Genomic DNA, 27440 nt, shown 5'->3' with positions numbered 1-27440 from the left:
TCTGATAGTGCAGATCTATTGGCAATGAGTTCAGTTAGATTTTCTTATCATAAAAAGTCTTTATTTTGCCCTTATTTTTGAAAGATTGATTCACCGTATGTAGTATTCTGAGTTAACTATCTTTTCCTCCCCCTGCACAACTTCATTTATACACTTTTACAAAGTATCCTTTGTTTGCATCTGGCATCCAAGGTCATAAGAAGTAAGCCATCATTCCCATGATTATTTTGCTTTGTGTGTAACATGTTTTTAACCTTTCTGATCGTTCTCGAAATTTTGTCATGGGATTTGACAGTATGATTGTGGTATGCATAGTTTAGATTTTCTTTGTATTTATCCTGCTGGGGGTATCCTTAGCTTCTTGTATCTGTAGATGGAAGTTTTACAGAAAGTTTTCTAGGTCATTTATCCTATAAATCTACTCATAATCTTGATATTTCTGATAGCATCTATGTAAGTGGCATAAAGTATTTCTTCTGTTCCTTGTATGCTCTGTAAATAGTTATAGAGTTTTGATGAAAGGAAGATATGATCTTCTGGGGTGAGTAAGAGTCAAGAATACTTTGTAGGTGATATTTTATGTTTTAAAAAGCAAATAATAATGTTATTTTTCTTCTGTAATATTTTAAAATAGTAATACTTATTGTATGGATTCATTCTTTTTTTTTTTTTTTCCAACGTTTATTTATTTTTGGGACAGAGAGAGACAGAGCATGAACGGGGGAGAGGTAGAGAGAGAGAGGGAGACACAGAATCGGAAACAAGCTCCAGGCTCCGAGCCATCAGCCCAGAGCCTGACGCGGGGCTCGAACTCACGGACCGCGAGATCGTGACCTGGCTGAAGTCGGACGCTTAACCGACTGCGCCACCCAGGCGCCCCTTGTATGGATTCATTCTTCATTGTGGTTGCAAAATAGTGTAATTCTGTCATGCTTTATTCTTTTGTTAGCTGCACTACTTTTAAGAATTGAAATAGTGGGGCGCCTGGGTGGCTCAGTCGGTTCAGTGTCTGACTTCGGCTCAGGTCATGATCTAACAGTTTGTGGGTTCGAGCCCCACGTCGGGCTCTGTGCTGACAGCTCAGAGCCTGGAGCCTGCTTCAGATTCTGCATCTCCCCCTCTTTCTGCCCCTCCCATGCTCATGCTCTATCTCTCTCTGTCTCTCAGTAATAAATAAACGTTAAAAAATGAAAAAAAAAAAAGAATTGAAATAGCTCACGTCGTCTGGTTCCATGAAGTACAATTCATGAAGAGAAGACAGAATATATGGTAGATTTTTTGACATATACTTTTTACCTTTTAAAATAACAAGGTTCCCTAGATTTCTCCAAGGTTGAACATTTTAAAAAGTGAAAGCTTTATGTGATCTGAATAGAAACTAGAGTATAAGGGTTAACATTTTAAAGTTACTTAAGAACTTTCGATCTAGACATATTTTAAGTGTTTTAATTCATAGAAGTTAAGATCCTGTTTTCAAGCCCAGTTGCCTTACCTTTGTTTCCTCCTAAACAGGTACCATTGCCATAGGGGTATTGTGACTGCCAATGGTTTTTCATCATTTGTTTATGCTTCAGAGTTCATGGGGATACTTTGTTCTCTAACTTAGTTGTAGTGTTTACTTGTAGGTTTTGGTTGCACTATAATTTTTGAAGGGATATGGGGAAGTCAGTAACTATCCTGCTTTTGGTGCCCTTAAAATTCTTCAGTTCAGGCTTTTGAATGAATCAATGTTGATGAAATAATGTTGATGGTACTGTTATCGTTCCAATTGCTGCATGTCTTTGGTGCCATTTGCCGTGGGTGTGAATGTGAAAAATGAGGCAGTGGGATAGTGACTTACAGGGCAATAGTGTGCCATAACCTCCATCATGGAATTTGCACCAAAATATGTCTGCTGGAAATAATGACCTGCCCATCTACACCTCTCTGGAGATAAAGAGAGGTTGTATTTTGAAAAAGGTCATGTTAAATAGTCTTTGGGGACTCTTTGGGTATTGTGTACACTTTCAGTCATACTTAATAGGAAGCCATTTGTATGATACATCCAGAATTTATGACTCTTAATGTAAAACAGAAGTTTTTCTTTCTACTGTGAAATGTTCTTGGGTTTTTCCCAAGTATAACTTTGCATAATTAATTAAATTTGACAATTTTGTTGCCTTTTCTAGCCTGTTAATATTAAATAAAGAAGCACATGAAACAGAAAGCACTAAATTACAAGAACCCTCTCAAGTAAACGTAAAGCCTTCATGACATTGTGATTAACATATAATCTCCCATTAGTAGTTTTCCTTGGAGAAAACTGTACTTGTTGAAAGATAAATTTGCTTCAGCCATCAGTCTAGTCATTTTATTTCAAAAGGATACTGACAATAACCAAGACACATTGTTCTAAAGAAGAAAGAAGCTAAACCATCCTCTTACCAAGGCCAGCTATTGAGTGCTCTGATCTATTTCCACTCTTTAACCACTTACGGCAATTCATTTTCATTTCTCGCAGGAGGAGATTTAGGAGTGCATCAAAGACAAACTTGAAATTGGGTTAACCCCTTTGTTCTCCGTTTCTGCCAAATGGCATCAGCTAACTATAAAAAGGAAGGATAAGCATGGAGCATCCCTTAAGACTTGATTTTAAAGAATGTAACTGAAACTCCTGGGGAAAAGTATGGTCATTTTTGTTCAGTTGTTTCATGCATTTTATTTTATTTTTTAAATTAATTATTGGAAACTATGTTTTGCATTTATGCACTAGTTAAGTTCTTGTTACACCAATTCGTTGGAAACATATTTTAATTTATATATTTTTCACTTCAAAAGGGGCAGTCATTTTAATTCCATATCAATTGCTTTGCCATCCACTTCTCCAATTTAATTTCAAGTTCATTTAAGTTATGTGAAAATGACCTGTTCAAATAAGAAAATTGATTTGTGAAGGATACTTTTTTCTTAGTTAAAAAATGGAATATTTCTGTATACAATCTTAAATACACAACAAACTGTTAGTCTTAAGTAGGTCACAACATCAGTATAGATTGGATCACTCAATCCATTCTTGACATCCATTTTTAGTTCTAAATGTGATCTGTTTTCACAGTTAGATGGCTTTCCACAGAAGTTGCCTGCTATCTACCCTGGGTGTTGTTGTTGTTGTTGTTGTTTATTTGTATGAGCTTGAAAGAATGTGAAAATTTTCTGTTTTTCTTAAGTGTGCAAAAGTGATAGCAGCAATGGCAGAAGTAGTTACAGTGACAACTTGTTTGCTACAGCCTTTTAATCCTTGCATTGGAGCTATAGTGTCCATTCTTCAGATTCCTGGATGGCAACAAGTAGTTGCTTTGACACCACTGGGGGCAGTGGTGACTTCTTGTTTCCAATACATCACCAAGAGTAGACTAGAGCTAGTTATTTATATTTTGAGTAATATCTTTGAGCCTCAGCCAAGGATCTGGTCTTTCAAATTTTATAACTTACATAAGCACCAAACTCTTTCTAATAAATCTCTTACTAGTTTCAGTAATTAGAATCTTATTTTGTGAACTGGATGTTGTTGATCTAGGTGCTGAAAAAGAATGAGGATTCACATACATACGTTCACACATATTTTTACTACCCATTTGCAATCTCTTTTTACCTTCAAATATCTATTTGAAGATTATTTCAGTTTCTGATAGATGGTTTGTATCAAGATGAAGTTCAGTTTGCAACAAGCCCCTACCGCTTTAGGAATTGTGCGGTGCTCTTTCTGTATTCTTTCCTACTTGCAAGTGTTTATAAAAATTAAACAGGAGAGATTAATAAGAAAATAGAAAAAAATAAGGCTCTGTCTGTTTGTCAATCAGTCATCTATATATGTTTGTTAAATTGGAAATGGAATTTCCATTAAATGTGTAATAATTTAGTACTATTTTTTGCCATAAAGTAAAGAATTTAACATCCACTTGTCAAAATGTCCTAGAAGGAAGCCCCCCAGAGCCTTTTGTGGAACCACAAAGAAAAAGTCTTTTTTCACTGCTAGTAGGAGGGTCATTATGAAAACAATACTCCCTTGCCTTCTGGCCATAAGCAAAAGTTTTACGTGACTCATGGAGGCAGTTTGATCTTGAGTAAGAGGTACAAGGAAACAAGGATATGGTGTGCCAGGCAAGGCAGTTCTCAAAAGTAAATGGCCTAAGGGTAAGCAAGGCTGGGGAAGCATATTCTTCAGGTTCAGGTTTAACAAGGAAAACTGACAATTTAAACAAGTTTTGGTTTCAGCGAGAACTTTAGGCTAGGGGCATATTGATGTAGGGGTTACACAAAAGATCCTAATCTTTACATAAACCCAAAACAAGTTGCCAGTGTGTTCTGAGTATCTTAAACGGGTGCATGCTTTTGTCAAAACGGAGGCATTGTATACTTAGGATCTATGCTTTCAATTATATGTAAAACATATCAAAAGAAAACATATTTTAGCTGATGCACTTTGATGATAGGCAGACTATTTATGACCAACTGTAATGATATCTGACATTCAATTTGTAATAGATTGGAAATAAGATGGAATGATAGGTGGATGGATAGAAGGATGGATATATATATGTAATGAACAGTGAAATGTTAATGGTGAGATCTCAGTAGGCATGGTAAAATTCTTTCAACTCAGTTATATGTTTGAAAATATCCACGGACACGTGGGTAGCTTAGTTGGTTAAGCGTCCAACTCTTGATTTCGGATGCTCAGGTCATGATCTCACCAGTTTGTGAGTTTGAACCTCGCTGGCAGTGCAGAGCTGCTTAGGATTCTCTCTCTCTCCCTCTCTTTTGGCTCCTCCCCTGCCATTCTCTCTCTCTCTCCAAATAAATAAACTTAAAAAATTATTTAAAAAAAGAAAATATCCATAAAATAATTGGAGGGGTGCCTGGGTGGCTCAGTCGGTTGAGCGTCCAACTTTAGCTCAGGTCATGATCTCACGATTCATGAGCTCAAGCCCTGCGTCCGGCCCTGTGCTGCCAGCTCAGAGCCTGGACCCTGCTTCCGATTCTGTGTCTCCTTCTCTCTCTTCCCCTTCCCCACTCATGTTCTTTCTCTCTCTCTCTGACTCAAAAATAAACATTAAAAAAATTTAAAAAAATAATTGGGGAAAGAACAGATGTTTAAAAAAAAGACAAAGGATCAATAGGATCAATGAGAGTTTTATGAAAAATATGAAGTTTAAAATTGAAGATTATAAATGGGTGTTTATATTTGCTTACATGGCAGGGCAGGCAGATGAGCAGAATGCATAAGTAAGAGGTTGACTCCATGATCAGCTTTACCGTTACCCTTTAAATAACCTTGGTGGAATCAAATAAATGATGAAATGAAGATAATAATATGTCCCATGATTCTCACAATTGTAATGTGAAGATTAATGTTCAAATTACTATGCAAATATAAATTTATATTATTCAAATTTAGCACTCCATTTAGTAACGCTCCAGGAACACACAAATCCAAAGCTTGCCTTTTAAACACAGATTGGAAGGTCAAAAAGTGAAGTTTTCTTCTCTAATCCTTGGAGCTTTCTTTCTCTTCTATTTTAGGCTGCCATTAATTGCTGATAAATGGTGGCAATTTGTTAGAAGCAGACAGTATTGTATCTAGTCAGTGGAGCAGAGGAAAGCATTATGAAGCAAAAACTCTGAGAACTGATGGAAACTAGCTTAAAAAACAAACAGTATAGAGACAGTTTTGAGGTTAGTATCATTAAGAAAAGGAAGAGACAATATGATATCTCTAAAATGTGTTCCACTTTCGATCAGTAAGTGTGGAAATGAGGTGCTCTACCAGCAGTGACCGTAAGGTTACTGACAGGAATGAGGACCGGTACATTCATTTTCTATTTGGCATAACAGATTAATCACCACAAATATAGCAGCTTAGAACACACATTTATTATATGACAATTTCCTAGTTTAGAATAGAAGTCCAGATATAGGTGAGCTGGGACTCTGGGTGGTCAGGGTCTCAGCAGTTGAATTCAGAGTGTTGGCAGAGACTGCCACCTCATTTGAAGTTCAGGATCCAAGTCTAAGTTCGTATAGTTTTTGACAGAATTAAGTTTTTTTGTTGTTGTTGTATAACTGATGTCCCTGTTTTCTTGATGGTTGTCAGTCAGTGTTGTTCTCAGCTTCTAGAGGTTTCCCTTGGGTCCTAGCCATGTATTCTTCTTTCAACATAGAAATTTTCTTCTCCAAATCCAGCAGAAGAATCTCCTCTAGTCTGTTATGATGGATAGGGTCTTATATAATTAATATAATATAATATAATATAATATAATATAATATAATATAATTAATATAATATAATATAATTAATATAATATAATATAATATATTTCAGGGATGATTATGTCATTATATTTAGAGGTCCTGCCCACACTCAAGCAGAGGGAGTTGTACTGAGTGTGTCTACTAGGTGAAAGGAAATGTAAGGGCCATCTTAGAGGTCTCCTTACTATGGGGAGCTATGTTGTCAACATAATTAATATTGCCTTGAGTGAGAAAAATTTTAAAAATATCACATTCATCAGCATATCAAAGAAGATTAATAATTTTTAGTAGAAAGATTAAATAATACTAAAATATTAGGGCATTAATAATTCTTATGAAATAGGAAGAATTTAAAGAGGGTGAGATGGGTAGTGGAGAGTTGAGACTCCAGAGATAAAAATATATAAACAAACTGCATCTCTGCAGTTTTATAATCTATACAGAATCCTTAACATTAAGTGTAAACACTTAAGTCAGAAGTAGTGAGACCTTTAGAAAAAAAGCTTTGTGATCCAAACACATATCCCTGGTACATAATGGGTGTCATCACTGATTCACCTGGTAAATCAGGAATAAGAGCTCAACAGCATTAAAATATATTTATTCATTCATTTATTTGTTCACTTAGTAAATGCATCTTTATTTGTATCCAGATGCCTAGCACCATTTGTCATCCTTCTGTGCTGTATAAATATGAAAGAGACAGTTCTCATTCCCAAGGAGCTCACTTTCTACTACAGAAAATATTCAAGAAGAAAAACAGTGACAAAGTGTGGAGGGATAAATTTTATGGTGGTGATATTCATGGGATTTTTTAGGTGCTTAAAAGAGATGCATCTGACACACACTGACCCTCACTGATGGTTTCCTAGAGATAGTGATATTTTTGCCGCCCTAAGTACAAGTTGAATTGCTCAAGAAAAAGAATCAATTGCTTTTTCAAGTAGAGTGAAGTGTATATTCAAAGGAATGAAGTCATGACAGGCTTTTGGGAGGGAGAACCTAGGTACTTTGTTTTAACTAGAATATAGGTGCTTTGGCAGGCATTGGCAAGGATATGAAGAAATATGGAAGATTCATACATGAATGATAAATGACTAAGAGAGACTGGGGTAGAAATCTTCAGTCCATCATTAACAAAGGAGGTGACTCATGCCAACTGTCAAGTTCAGCTTCCTCATCTTGGAATAGGGTAATGTATGTCCCAGGGTATTGTAGGCCAAAAGAGATAAGGGTTATAAAACCTGTACATAGCAGCTATCACTAACTAGGTTATTGCTCAAATGCCAGGCAAAGAAAAAGTTGAAAACAAACTTTTCTTATAAGATCTAGTAAGGGATTTAAATAGGTGAGGGTTGTAAGATGAGATTTGCTTTTAGAAATATCGCTTTGTTAAGATATTAGACTATTGTTTGAAGGGGGTTGAGGTTGGAGGTAGAGAGACTAGTAAGGGACAAAGGATAGGGGTTTCTGCTAAGGTAATGGCAGTAAAGCCAATGAGTAAGTGATGAGTTTGAGAGAGAACTACAGATAGAAGCATGAAGAAGTGATTACAAACTGAGAGGGAAGAAACGTGAATGATTCTTATGTCTCACAGTCAGTTGATTGAATTAATAGCAGTTTCATATACTGATGAAAGAAGGTGAGTTGTAAAGAAAACAAAAAAAGATGACCTATCACTTCTGATTTTTCTACTTTCACTCCAGAAGGTTGTGGTGGGGAGAACATGCAGAATTGCACACAGTTGGATGGTGTGAAAGAAAATGTTGGCAGAACAAAGTAGAAACTGCTGACAAGGATGGACGGAGGGTCCTCAACAGTCAAAATGAGGAGACTATGATTTTGAATTTTGTAGATTTAGTCTTTAAGCACGAGACAAAAATTACATGAAATGGCCTGGGTCTTGGAGAGGAATGGAGGCCGACTTTGCCCAAGGAAGGCTGATAAGACTGTTTACTGCTAAATTTTTGAAAGCTCCTTGCCTCCACTTATAGCTCAGAAACAGCCAACACAACTATTTGCATAGAAACCTGAGGCCTCAGATGATAAACATGTCTGTAGGGCACACCATAGAACTTACTAAAAGTGTTCTGAAAAGTTCATTTTCTCTAAACTTTCTCAGGGCCCTAGAGAGAGAGTCCTCAGAAGGACTGAGATTTAATATTTTACACCATGGATAATAGATATTATTTGATTTAGGAAAATAAAGTAATACATGCCTTCTTATATACAGGGAAAAAGTGGTGTAAACGATTAAATTTGGTAATAGTGGGTTGTGAGAGGAATATGAGAGGGAGATGTAAAGATTCTGAACCACATATGTGAATGTTCTGCTGGAGGAGACATTTGGAAGAGATATAAATTTGGGAGTCATCAACATACAGGTGAGAAATAAAATATTAGGCATAAATTAGATTCAAGATGGGAGAATGTAGATGAAATATGAAAAAAGCCACAAACAGAAACATCAGAAATATCTTTTTTTTTTGTAAATGTGAAAAAAAGAGCTACCAAAAATGTTAAAAATAGAAACTAAAGCCTTGCCATTACCCTATAAGTCATGTTGGTGAGAAAAAGGAAAACCAGAAAGCAAACATGCCTTTGGTCACATAAGAGGAGAGAGCCTTAAAAATGGAGGAAGGACAATATTAAGAAAAAGTAAGAATTAATTGAGAGGTCAAGTAAAACAAATACATACTGAAAACTATCAATTGGATTTAGTAACTAGACACCAATTAGGTAGTCTAAAAAGTTTTTTTCACTGTTTAAATTGTCGTTACAGATCATGCTAGTAGTAAAACAACACTTAAGATAACAAGTTATAGAAATTTCTTCTGAATAACTTTAGAAAGTGGAGTATGCTTCTTTAAAATATTTGTATTTCAGAAAACATAGCCATGGTGGAACATAATTTTCTGAATATATCGTGATTAATAAGAAGTAGAGTTTGGATTTGAACCATTTTGTTAGGAGTCAATGGAGAGAGGTTACTGGAGGAGGTCCAGGCTGCTCTGAAATCTGCTCTAATACTTGGGCTTTTTATGCCCAAAGTACCAAGAAGTGTCCAAGGAAGATGGAAATGTTAAATGGAGTTTCTTCCAGGACCCAGTAAAGAAGTGACAGGAAAACCCTGTGTTGGCTATTTTGTATGTAAATCCTGCATAGTAAATCTCTTTCAAATATCTGTGTATCTATACCTATGCCTATACCTATGTTTACTCTGGTGAACTCTGACTAATGCAGACCCCTAGAATTCTGTAGCAAAACTATTCTTTCCATGCAAAGAATCAACCACTCTTGAAAACAGCTACTACCATCTAGTAGAGTCTATGAATCAAGTGATGATTGGAGTTGTACACCATGAACTGGGTTTTCACAGATCGATTGAGTTATTAAATTTAGTGGTATCTTTGTTAGCCCAGTCTGCTATACCAAATTACCATGGACTGGATGGATTAAACAACAAACACTTACTTCTCACAGTACTGGAGGTTACAAGTCCAAGATCAGGGTACCAGCATGGTCAGGTTCTGGTGAGAGCTTTCTTCCTGATGTACATATGGCTACCTTGTTATTGTATCCTCACAGAGAGAAAAGACTAGCTTTCTTCCTCATCTTATAAAGACAGTAATCTCATCATAAGAGTTGTATTCTCATGATTTAATTACTTCCCAGAGGTCCCAAGTTCATTTACTGTCCTATTGGAGGTTAAACTATCAACCAACATATGAATTTGGGGGAGGGGGATCACAAATATGTGGTCCATAGTGAGTGAGAACAACAATAATCTATTGTATAATGGAAAGATACATCCAGAATAAAGCCTCCAAAAATCCAGAAGTCAAAAATAAATTAGTGACCCAAGTTCCTGTAGCATCTATCTGTTGAAATGATGCCTCTTTCTCATCTCACTTATGGACACATGGCTTTCCTGTGCCAATCATCAAAGAGGAAATATTGTGGCTTGATTCACTCACCAAGAGATCGTATGATATGTCAATTTGAAGAATAGAGCTATTCAAGCACTACGCCTAAAATGTGGTGACAAAGTGTATAGGCAGAGCTGGCGAGTGTTAATAGTAGATGTTTATTTTGAATTCATGGAGAAGTAGCCCAAGATGTAGGAGAAGATAGAGGCTTAGACATTAGTAAATATATTGTCTGGTTGATCCAAGGCTTGGGAGGTGAACAAAGAGAGAGAGAGAGAGAGAGAGAGAGAGAGAGAGAGAGAGAGAAAAGATTTGGGGAAGAATAATATATGGAGCTCTGGGTTTCTGAGCCCTATGTATACAGAGTTTTTGCTCTCCAGGAAGTATTTAGTAAAAATAGCAACCAAGAGAATAGGAAGACTGACTCTGCTGAGTGTTAACTAACCTCCCCCTTTAGTCTGGTGCTGACACAAAAGACTCATGAATGAACTAGCCATGGCAGCTAGTTTGGAGGAGAACCTAGGTGAATTCAAGTAGCCTTTTATTTTTTTTAATAATTTAAATTTTTTTAAACATTTATTCATTTTTGAGAGTGAGAGAGACAGAGCATGAGCGGGGGAAGGGCAGAGAGAGACACACACAGAATCCAAAGCAGGCTCCAGGCTGTGAGCTGTCAGCACAGAGCCTGACGTGGGGCTCGAAGTCACAAACTGGGAGATCATGACCTGAGCTGAAGTTGGACACTTAACCGACTGAACCACCCAGGCGCCCCTCCAATAGCCTTTTAAATGGCAGCATTCTCGGGGCCCTACCGAGGAATATAATCTGATGGTAGCTTCTCTGGCCTCACATGAAAACTGGTTAATATCTCTACTTCCTTACTTTCTCAAATCTTTATAAGAACTTACTCTAGATCAAGAACAAATGCAAGAATTTTGGATTTTCTTAAATGCTGCCAAGAACTCTTGATTTTTAGAGTGAGCTATGACTTTGATGGACCTGAACTTGTTATTTTTCTTGCTTGGTTGTTTTCTTCTTCCTTCTCTCTTTTTTCCCTTTCTTCCTCTTTCTCTTCTCTTCCTCTTTCTCTTCTCTTCTCTTCTCTTCTCTTCTCTTCTCTTCTCTTCTCCTCTCTTCTCCTTATTTCCTTCCTTCTTTCTTCTTCCAAAGTAGGCAAACAAAGCCAGGCAACTTCACAGTTCTTATAATTGTTATTGCCCTCATGATGTTCAAGTGCCATAGATGTTATATAACCCAAATTGATTTAAGAGAAAGACAGGAGTCATATATTACTGATAAAAGTAATAAAAAAGGAACTATTATTACAAATACTATAGTTGATTAGATTTTAAGAATCACTTCAAAGCAATGGTTTTTTACTTTATTTTTCTTTTTTTCTTTAGATTTAAAAAATATTAAGATATATTCGCATATAGCAAAATATACCCTTTTACAGGGTAAATTCTGTAACAACTGCATATAATCAGTTATCATTACCAAAATAAAAATAGAACAATTCCATCAGTCTCTGAAATTTTGCTTGTGCCCTTCCCACAAACCCAGCCCCTCACAAACACTGTCCCTACTTTTTTTCTTTTCCAGAATATAAATGCAGTCACGTAGTATGTAGTTTTTGAGTGTGGGTTCTTTCACTTAACATAATGCAGTTGAGTTTCATGTTGCTGCAAATGTGTTTTATTTCTTTTAATTTGAGTAGAGTTCCATTGCATGAATATACCTCAGTTGATTTGTCAGCTCACCAGTTCAGAAACACTGGTTTGGTGTTTCTATTTGTATGACAGTAAGTTTTCCAATCTACATGGAATGGACATAGTTCTTGAAAAATGCACACTTAGTCAAAAATAAAAAAAATTAAAATAGGAACATCTTTTTATTTTTAAAAAAAATTTACAAGAAAGCTCCAGGCCCAAATGTGTTCACTAGTGGCTTTATGTAAATAGTTAAAGAAAAAAAAATCAATCTTACACAATTTCTCCAGGGAATAAAAAAGAGAGAATGTTTCCAGTTTATTTCATGAGACAGAAAAAAAAAAAAAAAAAACTTGATAGTACAATAAAACAAGGTTATTGATATATAAGAAAATCAGGAAAACTAAAGTCCAGTATTGTTCATGAACATAGATGTAAACAATCTTTTAAAATATTAGCACAGGATATTAGCAAAATAAAGCCATTAGTATGTAAAAGAAATAACATAGGAAAGTGGAATTTATTCTAGGAATGTGAAGTTGTTTGAAATTCAATCAATATGATTTACCTCATCAGTACGTATTAATATGTATGTTAATACCAAATGCATTAATGTGTTTTAATGAAATAGCAAATGTATCCATGTGTTTTAAATGTATTAATGTGTTAAAACCAAAGGAAGATGCTTGGTTCATCAAAACATCACTTGACAAAATTCAACACCTGTCTATGATTTTTAAAAACATTTCAACAAAATTAAAATACAAGAAAGATTGTTTTTGTGCCCTTCCTATTAGTTCAAAAATAAGACACATATTACCACATTTAATTAACATTATGCTGGCATTCCTGCCCAGTGGATAAGGCAATAAAATAAAATGTACAAATGTCAGAAAAGGGAAAAAAACCCTAATATTATCTGTAGGGATATAATAATATATAAAATTCCAAAAGAATCTACATTCAGAATTAATGTTAATTTAGCAAAGTTGCTGGATGTGAGCTCAGTATTTAAAAATCAATTAATTTCTATATCTGAGCAGAGAACTATTAGAACATTAATATAAAAATATAAGTAAGCTTCAGTACTATCAAAAACCCTTCTCAAGGGTTTAGAATTTTAAATAACAATACCTGAGAGTTTCTGTGGCATCACATAATTATTAACATTTTATCTTTAAAAAAAATTCAGCCATGAGAAAGAAGGAAATTCTGCCATTTGCAGCAACTTGAATGGACCTTGAGGGTATTAGGCTAAGTGGGTGAAGTCAGAGAAAGATAAATACTGTATGATATCACTTACATATGGAATCAAAAAACAAAACAAGCCAAACTTTAAATGTATTAATGTGTAACTTGTGAAAACAGAGAGTAGATTGGTGACTACCAGTACTAGGGACTAGGGGAATAGGGGATATAGGAAGATGTTGATCAAAGAACACACACTTACAGTTAGAAGGTACATTCTGGGGATCTAATGTGCAGCATTGTGATTCAATTAACAATCCTATATTGTATACTTGAAATTTGCTAAGAGAGTGGATCTTAAATGTCCTCACCACAAAAAGAAATGGTAATTATGTGATGGAAGTGTTAAGTAACTGTATGGTGGTAATCACATTGCAATATATAAGTGTATCAAATCAACATGTACATCTTAAATTTATACAGTGCTATATATTAATTATATCTCAATACAACTAGAAACAAATGATTTGTCTTAAATCTAATAGTGTTACATAAAACAAAATCAATACTCTCTGTATGTATAAAAGTAGCATGTATTAGGGTGCCTGGGAACTCGGTTGAGCTTCTGACTTTCACTCAGGTCGTGATCTAATGGTTGGTGGGTTCGAACCCCACATCAGGCTCCCCACTGTCATTGCAGAGCCCACTTTGGATCCTCTCTCCCCTTCTCTCTGACCCTTCCCTTCTTGTGCTCTCTCTCTCTCTTAAAAATAAAAAAAACACTTTAAAAAAGCATGTATTAGAACTTTAAGTTTTTGTTTTCATAATGTTTACTACTAAATCAAAAGTACCAGATACACCTGGTCCAAATGTCCAAAAACAGACAAAAGCAGCAAAGAGAAAAATAATTATAGGTAATTTGGGTTTTGAAGTTATCATACATGATATTTAAATAACTGCAATTTGTTTAAGAAAGATGTAAAAGATGGAGAATTTCACCAGAAATTGGAATCAGTTAAGCTATAAATTTTAACTCAAATGTTACAAAATGCAATAACCTAATTAAAAACTCCATAGATGGATTTAACAGAAGATTAGTCACCGCAAAAGTTTTGTGAACTGGAAATAATATCAGTATAAAATTTCCAAATAGAGAGCAAAATAGCAGGAATATATGAGACATATGGGAAACAGTGAAAAGATCTGACATATGTATAATTGCAATTCCAGAAGAAATGAGAAAATTGGGAAAACACAATACTTGTAGAAATAATGCCTGAGAAATTCCCAAAATTACTGGAGATTAAGTAACTAAGAGATTACTAAGGGATTCAACTAAGAGATTCAACATTGCTTACAGATTTTAGGAAAACCACATTTAGGTGTATCACACCAAATTAATTAAAAAATTTTAAATAATCATATAGAGAAAATCTTAAATGTTGTGTTAGAAAATTTACCTTAAAGGATCATCACTAAAATTAAGAAGTGATTTTCCAAAAGAAATCATGAAATCCAAAAGACACTTGAGTCGATACTTCATAGAAGTCTAAATTTAATGAAAACATCCCTGAAAAGTGAAAGTTAATTTTTTTGAAAGTATAAGTTAAAGACATTCTGAAGACAAAAAAAATTTTGGCACCTGTAAAACTGCAGTAAGAGTCACACCAAAATAATCCCTTCAGGTGTAATGAGAACCTTTCCAAGTAGAAATATGGAAATGTGGGCAAGGTTTATGAGCACGAAAGGGGCACATACATGCATAACTCTAAATAAAAGTTGACTGAAAAGAAAAGCCAAAAAAAATCTAAATAATATTAAGAATGGCTTGTAGGATTCACAATATATGTAAGGTTTCAGGTTTCTGTAGCATAATGGTGGTTGCCTAAATCCTAATCTCAACATTTCCTCAAAAACACCATGCAAATTAAATAATAAAAGCAAAAATACTACACTTAGAGATAATAATCGTAGAAATGAATTATTACTGAAAAACAGAGTTGGGAGTGAAACAATTTAGAAGGAGATGTCCTTTGAAGTAGGAAAGAAAGGGAAAAATAGAAGCAACTAGTGAAATTAAGGATCCTACAGGAACAAAAATGAATATAAAATTAAAAACATACCCTATCCCACTCTGATGAAAAGACACCATAATTTAAAGACATTGTGCTTCACTTTATCAACAGAAAAGGCATCCATGAACTAAAAACCATTAGAATGCTATTAAAACCATCAACTTCCATCTAGACATATCAATTATGTCTGATTCAGAAAAAGATAAAATATTTTTAAATGAAGAGAGAAAACACAGTCAAGGTACTAACCAAACTGTTACAATACTGAAACAATGTAAGAATCAGAAAATTTTAGCTGATAAAAATTCTACTCAAATAACCCAGTGAAGAAATGGGCAGAAAACATGAATAGACACTTCTCTAAAGAAGACATCCGGATGGCCAACAGGCACATGAAAAGATGCTCAACGTCGCTCCTCATCAGGGAAATACAAATCAAAACCACACTCAGGTATCACCTCACGCCAGTCAGAGTGGCCAAAATGAACAAATCAGGAGACTATAGATGCTGGAGAGGATGTGGAGAAACGGGAACCCTCTTGCACTGTTGGTGGGAATGCAAACTGGTGCAGCCACTCTGGAAAACAATGTGGAGGTTCCTCAGAAAATTAAAAATAGACCTACCCTATGACCCAGCAATAGCACTGCTAGGAATTTACCCAAGGGATACAGGAGTACTGATGCATAGGGGCACTTGTAACCCAATGTTTATAGCAGCACTCTCAACAATAGCCAAATGATGGAAAGAGCCTAAATGTCCATCAACTGATGAATGGATAAAGAAATTGTGGTTTATATACACAATGGAGTACTACATGGCAATGAGAAAGAACGAAATATGGCCCTTTGTAGCAACGTGGATGGAACTGGAGAGTGTGATGCTAAGTGAAATAAGCCATACAGAGAAAGACAGATACCATATGTTTTCACTCTTATGTGGATCCTGAAAAACTTAACAGAAACCCATGGGGGAGGGGAAGGAAAAAAAAAAAAAGAGGTTAGAGTGGGAGAGAGCCAAAGCATAAGAGACTGTTAAAAACTGAGAACAAACTGAGGGTTGATGGGGGGTGGGAGGGAGGGGAGGGTGGGTGATGGGTATTGAGGAGGGCACCTTTTGGGATGAGCACTGGGTGTTATATGGAAACCAATTTGACAATAAATTTCATAATTGGAAAAAAAAAGATAGAGAAAAAAAATTCTACCTGAAAAACTGACATAATGCAGAAAAAAATAGTGCAGTACACCAACTTGAATTAAATATTCTTTAAAAAGAAAAAGAATTTGATCAATGGGCTTGAATCCACAACATTCAAATGGTTTGTTATAGATCTACACCCAGTGGAATTATTGAATACTAATTAACTGCACCAGGTCTGACATGTCCTAAATAGAGGCAGCCTATGATTTGAATCAGTGACTAATACATGTTTTTTTTTTTTTTTTTTAATTCTCCCACTGCTATGCTATACAAGTATGGGAAACAAGACATAGAAGTATTGATTTCTGTTCTTGAATCTTTGAACTCTGTACATTTGGAGACTTTGTTCTCAGGGAGAGAGTACTTCCACTAGAAGATATGACAATATATCATTGAACCTGAAGTTGAGAAAACCATCTGTAGATTTTGGACCTTTTATTACACTGAACAAAGGCTAAGAAGGTTACTGTATCGGTCGGGATGATCCTAATTATTTTTGAGAAATTAGTTTGCTTCTATAAATTTGAAATGGGACATCTGGTAATACCATGTCCATTAACAAAAGTTAATGAAACATTATAGGAATCAGTGAAAGTATGAGCAAGATCACTGAGGTAGTTTGTTTAGAAATTAAAGTTTTGTTCATATCCGAGCTCGTCGTCCCTTCTTCCTTTGTCACAGAACTCTGCTTTTTTTATTTTTATTTTTAAAAGTTTATTTATTTTGAGAGGGACAGAGACAGTGCAAGTGGGGGAAGGACAGGCAGAGGGAGAGAGAGAGAGAGAGAGAGAGAGAGAGAGAGAGAGAGAGAATCCCAAGTAGGCTCCATGCTGTCAGTGGAGAGCCCGACACAGACTTGAACTCATGAAACTGTGAGATCATGACCTGAGCCTACACCAAGAGTCAGACGCTTAACTCACTGAGCCACGTGGGCACCCTAGAACTCTCTGTTATATTTTGCAATTTCTTGGCTTTTGATGGATACCTGCAGGCAAAAATAAGGGAGAAGGGACTTGCTTCTTCTAGTTAGCTTGCTATTCCTAGAAGCTTCCCTCTAGCAAGGGCCCTTCACCTGGTCAGAATCCTGCCTCTTTGAAGCCACTTCTTCAGCCATCACCATCTAGATGACCCTATTCTTTAGAGGCATAAATTCTGGAACTTTGAAAACTTTCTTCCAAATTTTTAGGTTTAGATAATTTCAACTTATGTTGCCGTACAGCCATCAAGTTGTATTTGAATTTTATAATCTTATAATGAAAAAAATGTATATAACAATTGCATGTTATGCAGCATAATTGGTACTAGAATTAGATGTGGGTGAGAGGCTGCCACTTACTCTTCTGCTAAATGTGCCATGGTACTTCTAGATATCCCTGAGATGTATCAGGGTACACATGTCGGTATTCCTGGGTTGCACCCAGATCCCTACTGGGGTAGAGAGCAGCAGAGTTACAGGGTGCTGATGGGCAAAGGGAGCTGGGCAGAGATCAGGAGCGCCAGGGTCAGGAAATAGGCAAGTGAGTACCAGACCTAGGAAATGAGGGTGGCAGTGGGGAACAGGTTGATGGATGAGTTAAGGATCCAAGCCCCAGGCATACGTATCACTGGCCCATCCAGTTTCGCATACAGAGCACAAATTGAAAGATACAGTTATTAAGAATTTCACAATGGCAATCATGGAGCATTAAACTCCTAAATGGAGTTTTGTGTGACTGCAGTGGTGACATACCCATGATGCCAGTCTCTGTATAGTGACAAAGTAATTGGAAACACTATTATTATTATTTAATAATGAAAGCAAATTGCACGCTTTTCAGTGTCTGTATGGAGAGAGAATGAAGTCTGATTAACTTTTTAATTGTTTCCATAAATTATGTGCCTGTCTTGTTCTAGGTAATTTCTTCCCAAAAGAAACAGAATCATTTACTCAAAATATCTGGCTCAATGGAAGAATTTTGTTCTATGAATTGCGGGTTTTTATTTTCTTAAAATTATAAGGATTTTTTAAGTTTATAATATTACTCTACATAAGTAAGTTTGCATTATATACATTGATAAATGTATTAGATATTTAATGTGTTCTGGAATCATTTGATTGCATTTAAATTTAACTCAATAAATTTAGGTATTAAATGTGATTTCATCCAATTTCTCTTTCCTCGAATACATAGAACATATGGGATCACTTATCCCATGGTAGATAGTAACTTTCTGTTTTCCATGATCACAAAATTCTTTAAAAATGGCATTGACTTGGTGGCTCAGTCGTTTAAGTGTTTGACTCTCTATGGTGGCTCAGGTCATGATCTCACAGTTAGTGAGTTTGAGCCTTGGATCTGGCTCTGCACTGACAGTACAGAGCCTGCTTGGGATTCTGTCTCTTACTCTCTCTGCCCCCTCCCCACTCTCTCTCGCTCATGCTCTCTCAAAATAAATAAATAAACTTAAAAAAAGTAAAAATGGCATTGACTCAGTGACAGTTGAAGAAAGATATAATACACATGGTCTCTCATCCATTTCTTCTCTCTCTCTCTCTCTCTCTCTCTCTCTCTCTGTCTTTTCTTTTTTGCTTATGATGCCAATTTTAATAACAAAGTGTTAACATAAAGATTAAGTTGAATAAACTTCAGGTATGATAGAAGCGTGTTCCACAAAATTCAGAAATAGTTGGTATCAGTGAAACCAAAGCAAATGTGTAGGAGACTTCAAGGAACTGGGTGGAATTCTTCAAGAACACTTCTCGATTTCTCCTTGATTGCCCAAAGTCCGTGGGCTACCCGGAAGGAAAGAAGGCAGGTGACCGACCTAATTTCTTTACAATCTTGCTAATGATTATCTTCCTGCAAATAGACGAAGATATTTTTTGAAATGTCTTGAAATATTTTTTGAAGTGATTTGAGTAGGATGTCTGCTTAAGTCCAGAAAACTAGGATCAATGAAATTATGACATACGGTTTTCTGTACAATATTACATAAGCTATATGACATCTGGGAAATAAAATAGAGCCGTTTCATAACCTATATGCTTCCTGCTGTGTGGAGTAATGACCCATACACCTTGTTAGGGACCCCATTCATTACACTGGTCAAAGATCGTATGTCTGATATATGAAGGAGGAAGGAATGTCTGAGGCCTCTCTCTGTTTCATTCACCTGTGCCTCTTTCTTGATTAAATCATTAAAGCTACTAGTAAGTGTTTATAATGGTTAAGTTCTCTGATTGGTTAGTCTAATTTGACAATGCAGTGATTTGCATTGTTACAAAGATATTTGAATTTAAACACAAATAGAAAATAAGTGTCTCAAGCCCATATATTGTAAAGCGCATGCCCAATAAAATTTATGAATTTCAAAACAATGCTGCTTGGATTAAGCCACTTATCTGAAAAAAGGTAAAGAAAACTTCTTCATGTGCATGTATGCAGTTATATGCATTTAAAACATTTTCGAACCTGTCAACTTCTTGGTTTGTCAACCTTAATAGCAACCCATAAAAATGTTCTTGTTTTGTACATCTTTAATTTGGAAAGCAGAGGAGCATGGTGTTCTGCAGCTTCCATTGCACCTGTCACTCACATCAGGGACATAAGTTTGTTTCCATAGTGCACTTTATCTATATTGAAGTTCTTGTCACAAATCTTGATCTCTAATAAGTAAATTCATGAAGCTTATAATTGGCACAGTACATACAATTGTAACATTGATTTCACTTAATCTTTAACCTGACATATTGCAGGTTTTACAGTAGCAGTTCTCATATTGAGACTCCATCTGTTAATGGCAGGAAACAACATTGCTATACTCCAGGAAGCTGCCAAAAAGTGTAAACGACTTGATATGCTGCTAACTGTGGAGTTCAAGTGTACTCAATGATGCTCTTTTTGTATTTCCTATTTACATGGAAATAACCTTTGAACACAACAACTGATAAGGATCCCTGTAGATCAGACTTCTTAACACATGTTAGAAACAATAATAAATTACATCTTTTACTTTTAATGTGGAGAAATTCCTTTAGCGTCTCTCAGAGAAGTACCTCGGCATTCTGACAGAACTATTAAACCTATTAGTTCATATCAGTGAGCTAAGTTAAGGTGCCAAATGTTTTCTTGAGCCTACCAGTCAGTGCATCTTTAAGTCACACTACCTTGATTGTATTAGTTACAGGGCTTCAGATAATCCTTCCAGGCATGCCAAAATGGAATAATGTGTGCACTCGAAAGTAATTTATTTCTTGGCAAGTCTTCGAGAAAAGCAAAAGACACTTGCTCATAGTAAATAGTGCAGTACTTCTTGACAAATACAGTCTTTTTCCAGGTCGGATTAATAAATATTCATTTGGCACCTACTGTGTGCCAGGAAATTTGCTGAGTGCTGTGTCTATAGATATTGCAAAATATGTTTTCTGCCCTCAAATAGCGCACTGATTAGGTACTGAGAATGATATATAGGAAGGTAACTAGAAAGCATTCCATTAAGCATAGATAAAGATGGGAGGGGGAGAGAGAGAGAGAGGAAGGGAGAGAGAGAGAGAGAGAGAGAGAGAGAGGAGAGAAAGAGGGAGAGGTGAGAGAGGGAGGGAGGGAAGGAAGGAAGGTAACATGACAGTTTAGGATAATGAAAAGAGCAGAGAATTTTCAGTGAAACTAGTTTAAATAAAAACAGCTTTCTCCCTCCCTCTCTCTCTCTCTCTCTGTCTCTCACTCTCTCTCTCTCTATATATATATAATGTATATATATAGTTCAAAGACATTGAGAAAATTCTAGAATCACTATAATTTTGTTTGTATCTATAAAGTGTGATATATTTATACTTACTAAATTGATAAAGTTTATAAAATTTCACAAGAGAGGGAAATTGAGTTCTTTAAAGTTAGAAAACATTTCAGATGAAATATATTTATTTATTTAAAAAAATTTTAAGTGTTTATTTATTTTGAGAAGGACAGAGTGCATGTGTGAAAGTGGTGGGGGGAGGCAGCAGCAGAGAGAGTGGAGAGAGGACAGAGAGAGAATCCCAAACAGTCTCTGTATTGTCAGTGAAGGGGAGCATGATTCCACAAACCATGATCATGACCTGAGCAGAAATCAGGAGTTGAATGCTTAGGGGCTCCTGGGTGGCTCAGTTGTTGAACATCTGGCTCTTGATTTCAGCCAAGGTCATGATCTCAGGGTTCATGAGTTCAAGCCCCATATCAGGCACTGTGCTGACAGCCCAGAGCCTGCATGGGGTTTTCTGACTCCCTCTCTCTCTGCCTCTCTCTCTCTCTCTCTCTCTCTCTCTCTCTCTCTCAAAAATAAATATATAGACATAAAAAACAAAACAAAAAAAAGAATTGGTGCTTAACTGACTGAGCCACCCGGGTTCCCTGAAATATATTTAACCTAGGTTTGATAACTAGGTGTTTTAGTTTGGGTGCTGTAACAAATTACCACAAACTAGGTAACTTAAACAACAAGCATTTATTACTCAGTTCTGGAAGCTCGGAAGTCCGAGATCAACGTGCCTGCAGATCCAATGTCTGATGAGGACCTACTTCCTGGTTGAAGTAGGCCTTCAGATGGCCTTCTTTTCCTTGTAGTCTCACATGGTGGAGAGCAGAGAGAAAGGGCAAACTCTCACATCTCTTCTTATAAGGATCCCATTCAGGAGGGCTCCACCCTCATGATCAATTATTATCCCAAAGACTCTACCTCCAAATATTATAACATGGAGGGGTAGGATTTCAACTTATAAAAGTTTGAGGTAACACATTTCAGTTTATAACATTAGGTCTGGTTTAACAGGTAGAAGAGAAAGACAACTAATGTAAAAGATATACAGACTCTTGAAAAAAAGCATCCTGTTTCTGGAAAGTGGCAAATACTGTTGTTATTTGCCTCAGTACAGGCATGGATCAGACTGAATTATAAAACAGAATAGTGAGAATGCAAGTAGAAAGATATCAATGAAATACTTGTTCTCTTAATTTTAGGATATGTTTTCTTTGGATATGGTCATTTCTTATATTTTTAGGAATTAACCAATCAGATCAAAAGGTATGTTTTGATTCTATAAATAAAATCATTAGTCACCAATGTTAAATTATTTGGGAATACACTCTTTATGAATATAAGGTTGACTATTTCTTTAGTGAGTGAATTTAGGTTTAGAGGTATTGATCAACAGCGCATATGATGACACTATGAAATATTGAATATATCCCTCTACTACCGTCCATCCTATGAGGCAAATATGAATGGTCATATTGTAGGTGGTATTTTGGAGTGTCAATGGCTTTCAACACTGGAGGATAGGCTAAGGAGAAACGTAAGTACTGGTTTTCCTCAAGCCAGTAACTGAAGGAAATGGATATACATATACATCATCTACCTGATTACCTTTTCTGTCGTTTTGAAATGGTCTCTTAAAAATGAAATGGCTTTCAACAGAAAATATACTTAGAATAAGAGCAAATTTGAAAAGAATTAGAGCTACTATAAAAATGGAGACAAAAAGAGTGAAAAGCCTCAACAGAAAATAAGACTGAAATTGAAATATTACTTCAATGTTTGTGCTTATTCAAATACAGGGAAGTATGAAGTTTCAATCTGTCATAAATATGAGATTTTATAAGACTCTTAAATTATTATTTATAATGTTGAAACATAATGAATTGATTTTGATAAGTAAACAGAAAAATTACTAATTAGTTATGTAGGCATATTGGTAAAGATCCAGGAAGTATGTCATTTTGTTTCTGTTTGGGGAAAATGATTAATTGAAGGCATTAGTGCTACTTTTAAAAATGTAGAGAAATAAAGAATCATTTGACATTTTTTTTTCAGAAAAAAAGCAAAAGTGAGATTTACAATAAAATTTAGATAACCATCTCAAAAATATCCTTTATGAAAGTAACAATAATAATAACTTAATATTGAGGTAAACATTTGTGTGTTTAATTTGAATTGCTTAATTTTGATTTTTTGCTAATTGTTATTTTTGAAAATGAGGTTAAACTAGGATGAGACAGAAAGGGTCTAAACTTGGGTATAAATTCCCTAAAAAGCAAAGTCTCTGCGATGTCCCATTTGTATTAAGACTTATTCTTTCTAACCTGTATAGTATAGGAAAAACATTTTAAAATCTGTTTAAATTTTTTTTTTCTAATTTGTGGCTCCTGGGTGGCTCAGTTGGTTAAGCGTCCAACTTCAATTCAGGTCATGATCTCATGGTCAGTGGGTTCGAGCCCCACGTTGGGCTCTGTGTTGACAGCCCAGATTACGTATATTCAGATTATGTGTTGCTCTGTATATCTGCCCCTCCCCCACTTGTGCTCTGTCTCTGTTTCTCTCTCAAAAATAAATAAAAACATTAAATTATTTTTTTTATTTGAGCATAGTTGATACACAATCTTATATTTGCTTCAGGTGTACAACAGGAAGATTCAACTTCTCTCTATATTATGCTATGCTCACCACAAGAGTAGTTGCCATCTGTCAGCATACAATGTTATTACAGTATCATTGACAGTATTCTCTATACTGTGCCTTTTATTCCCATGACTTACTTATTCCATAACTGGAAGCCTGTATCTCCCTCTCCCCTTCACCCATTTTGCCCATCCCCCCAAGCTCCTCCATCCTTCCCTGCAACCATCAGTTTGTTTTCTGTAATTATATCTCTGATTCTTTTTTTCGTTTGTTTATTCATTTGTTTTGTTTTTAGATTCCACATATGAGTGTTGTCATATGGTATTTGTCTTTCTCAGTCTGACTTATTTCACTTAGTATAATCCTCCTAGGTCCATCTATATTATGGTGAATGGCAAGATCGCCTCCTTTTTTCTGTCTGTATAACATTCCATTATATATACATATATATATATATATATATATATATATATATATATATATATATATATATATATATATATATATATACCACATCTATCCATTTGTCTTTTAATGGATATTTAGGTTGCTTCCATATATTGGTGATTGTAAAGAATGCTGCAATAAACATAAGGATGCATGTATCCCTTTAAATTAGTGTTTTTGTGTTCTTTGGGTAAATAGCCAGTAGTGTGATTGCTGGACCATAGGATAGTTCTATTTTTAGTTTTTTGAGGAACCTCTACATTATTCTCCACAGTGGCTATATCAATTTACTTTTCTACCAACAGTGCACAAGGATTCCCTTTTTTCCACATACTCTCCAACACTGTTTATTTCTTGTGTTTTTTATTTTAGCCATTCTTACAAGGGTGAGACAGTATCTCATTGTGGTGGTGTTTGCATTTCCCTGATGATTAGTGATGTTGAGCATCTTTTCATATGTCTGTTGGCCATTTGTATGTCTTCTTTAGAAAAATGTATATTCAGGTCTTCTGCCCATTTTTTAATTGGATTATTTGTGGTTTTGGTGTTGAGCTGTATAAGTTCTTTATATATTTGGATATTAACTCTTCATCGGATATACCATTTGCATTCAAAAGTACATTAAAAGAATCATTCACCATGATCAAGCGGGATTTATTCTTGGATGCACGGGTGGTTCAATACTTGCAAATCAATCAATATGATATACTACATCAACAAGAATAAAAATCATATAATTATCTCAATAAATGCAGAAAAAGCATTTGACGAAGTTTATCATAAAAACTCTCAACAAAGTGGGTTTAGAGGAAACATCTTCAATATAATTAAGGCCATAAGCGTCTGACTTCAGCTCAGGTCATGATCTTGTGGTCTGTGGGTTTGAACCCCGCATCAGGCTCAGTGCTGACAGCTCAGAGCCTGAAGCCTGCTTTAGATTCTGTGTCTCCCTCTCACACTTCCCCTCCCCTACTCATGCTCTGTCTTTCTCCATCTCACAAAAGTGAATAAACGTTAAAAAAAATAAAATAAATAAAGTACATTTTGATAGCATTATGTTAAAATTTCAGATTTAATGCAACTATATATGGTCAATGTTTTAAATTTACAAAGCAAAAATTAATCATACATTATTGGTAACATTCCATAAGGTTATTTTGGCTTAATTATAAATTTCTTTATGATTTCATTTATTTAGTTCACTTTTAACAAGGCAATTTAAAGGGATATGTACATTAATTAATTGCTTTGAAAGTCTCTTCACCTTATAGAATTATAACTGCGCTGTCAGATTAACTTTACTGATTTAAAAGTTCTATAGCTTAAAAAAAATTTTTTTTGAGTTTATTTATGTTGAGAGAGACAGAGACAACATGAGCGGGAATGGGGCAGAGAGAGAGGGAATCCCAAGTAGGCTCTGCACTGCCAGCATAGAGCCCTGTGCAGGGCTTGATACCACAAACTGCAAGATCATCACCTGAGTGGAAACCAAGAGTCAGAAGCTTAATCGACTGAGCCAGCCAGGGACCCCAAAAGTTCTATAGCTTTTAGTTTTTTGCCAATAAATGAAAGCTTCTTATCATTAATCATGAATTTTAAATTATATGTAAAATTCTGATGTATTTTTAGTAACAAACTATGTACATTCCAAAATTATTAACATTTTAAATTCATTTAACATTATCTCTCATATTATTTCAAATATATGAAAATTAGTGAATTATTTCTTTAATTTGTCTATTCTTAATTGCAGACCTGCTTAAATTAACTCGGACTATTGATCAGAATGAGACAGTAAATTTCTAAAATAATTGACCCTTATTATCTCACTTATATATTCATTCATCACAGATAAAGTATACAACACTGAATTAGGCAGAGTTTTTTATTGCTACAAGGTGAAAAATACAGTGTCCCTGACTTCATAAAAGTATATCAATATAGTATATCCATTTATTTTGTTGCCTAATGTAAATGTTTTTAAGTATGAAAATCTTTATTCTCCTCACACAAAGAAAGTAAGACAGTGTCATGAATTTATTTCTAAGATGTCTGTGGCCTGTTACCTGTGCAACTCCCTTTTGTCTACATCCTTTGGACTCCTCCTAAAATGCTACCACTGTTTGGCACCATCTCCTAGACAGTCACACCTGAGTATTATAGTTATTGTGCTTTCTATCCACTAATTGCCATCTAAAATCGTCTGGTTGAGGAGTGCCAGGGTGGCTCAGTTGGGTAAGCATCTGACTTTGGTTTAGGTCTTGATCTCATGGTTTGTGGGTTAGAGCCTCACATCTGGCTCCACACTGATAGTGTGGAGCCTGTATGGAATTCTCTCTCTCTTTCTCTCTGCCCCTCCCTGACTTGTGCTTTCTCTCTCAACGTAAATAAACTTAAAAAAAAAATAAATAAACTTGTCTGGTTTAAACTTCCCAGTTCTTAGCATCTACAAATAGGGTCACATTTGGTTTGGGGAATAAAAGAGGCTTTTACATTAATATCACAATTACAAAAGTTAAAATATGCACCACACAATAACATATTTTCAGTAGTGAAATGAGTGATTTTTAAAGACTAACTTTGAGTACAAGTTTAAAAGTATGTTTAGAAACCTCCAACTGTCTTTCAAAGTGCTGTATCATTTTGCATTCCAAATAAGAGTGAATGAAAGTTTTTTGGGTTTTTTTGTTTTTGCTTTTTGTTTTTTGTTTTTTGTTTTTGTTTTTTTTTGTTTTGTTTTGTTTTTTGCTTTTCATTCTTGCATTTGGTGTTGTCAGTGTTCCCTGTGTTGGTGGGTGTACTGTGGCTATATAATTACTGTTTTAATTTGCATTTCTCTGATGACCTGTGATATGGAACATCTTTTCCTATGATTATTTGCCATCTTTTCAGTGAAATTTCTGTTAAGGGCTTTGTCCCATTTTTATCAAGTTGTTTGTTTTCTTATTGAGTTCTTAAAAGTTCCTTAAAAGTTTGGATAACATTCCTATGACATCATATGTGTATTTTCTCCCAGTCTGTGACTTATCTTTTCCTTTTGACATAGTCTTTCACATAGAGTAGTTTTTATTTTTAATGAAGTCTAACTCATCTATTATTGCTTTCATAAATTATGCCTTCAATGTTGTATCTTTAGCCATCATCATCCTCAAGGTCATGTAGGTTTTCTCCTATGTTATCATCTAGGCAT

This window comes from Lynx canadensis, chromosome A1 (genome assembly GCF_007474595.2).
Source record: "Lynx canadensis isolate LIC74 chromosome A1, mLynCan4.pri.v2, whole genome shotgun sequence".
In the NCBI taxonomy this organism is placed as follows: Eukaryota; Metazoa; Chordata; class Mammalia; order Carnivora; family Felidae; genus Lynx; species Lynx canadensis.
Note: the sequence above shows the minus strand (reverse complement) of the source record.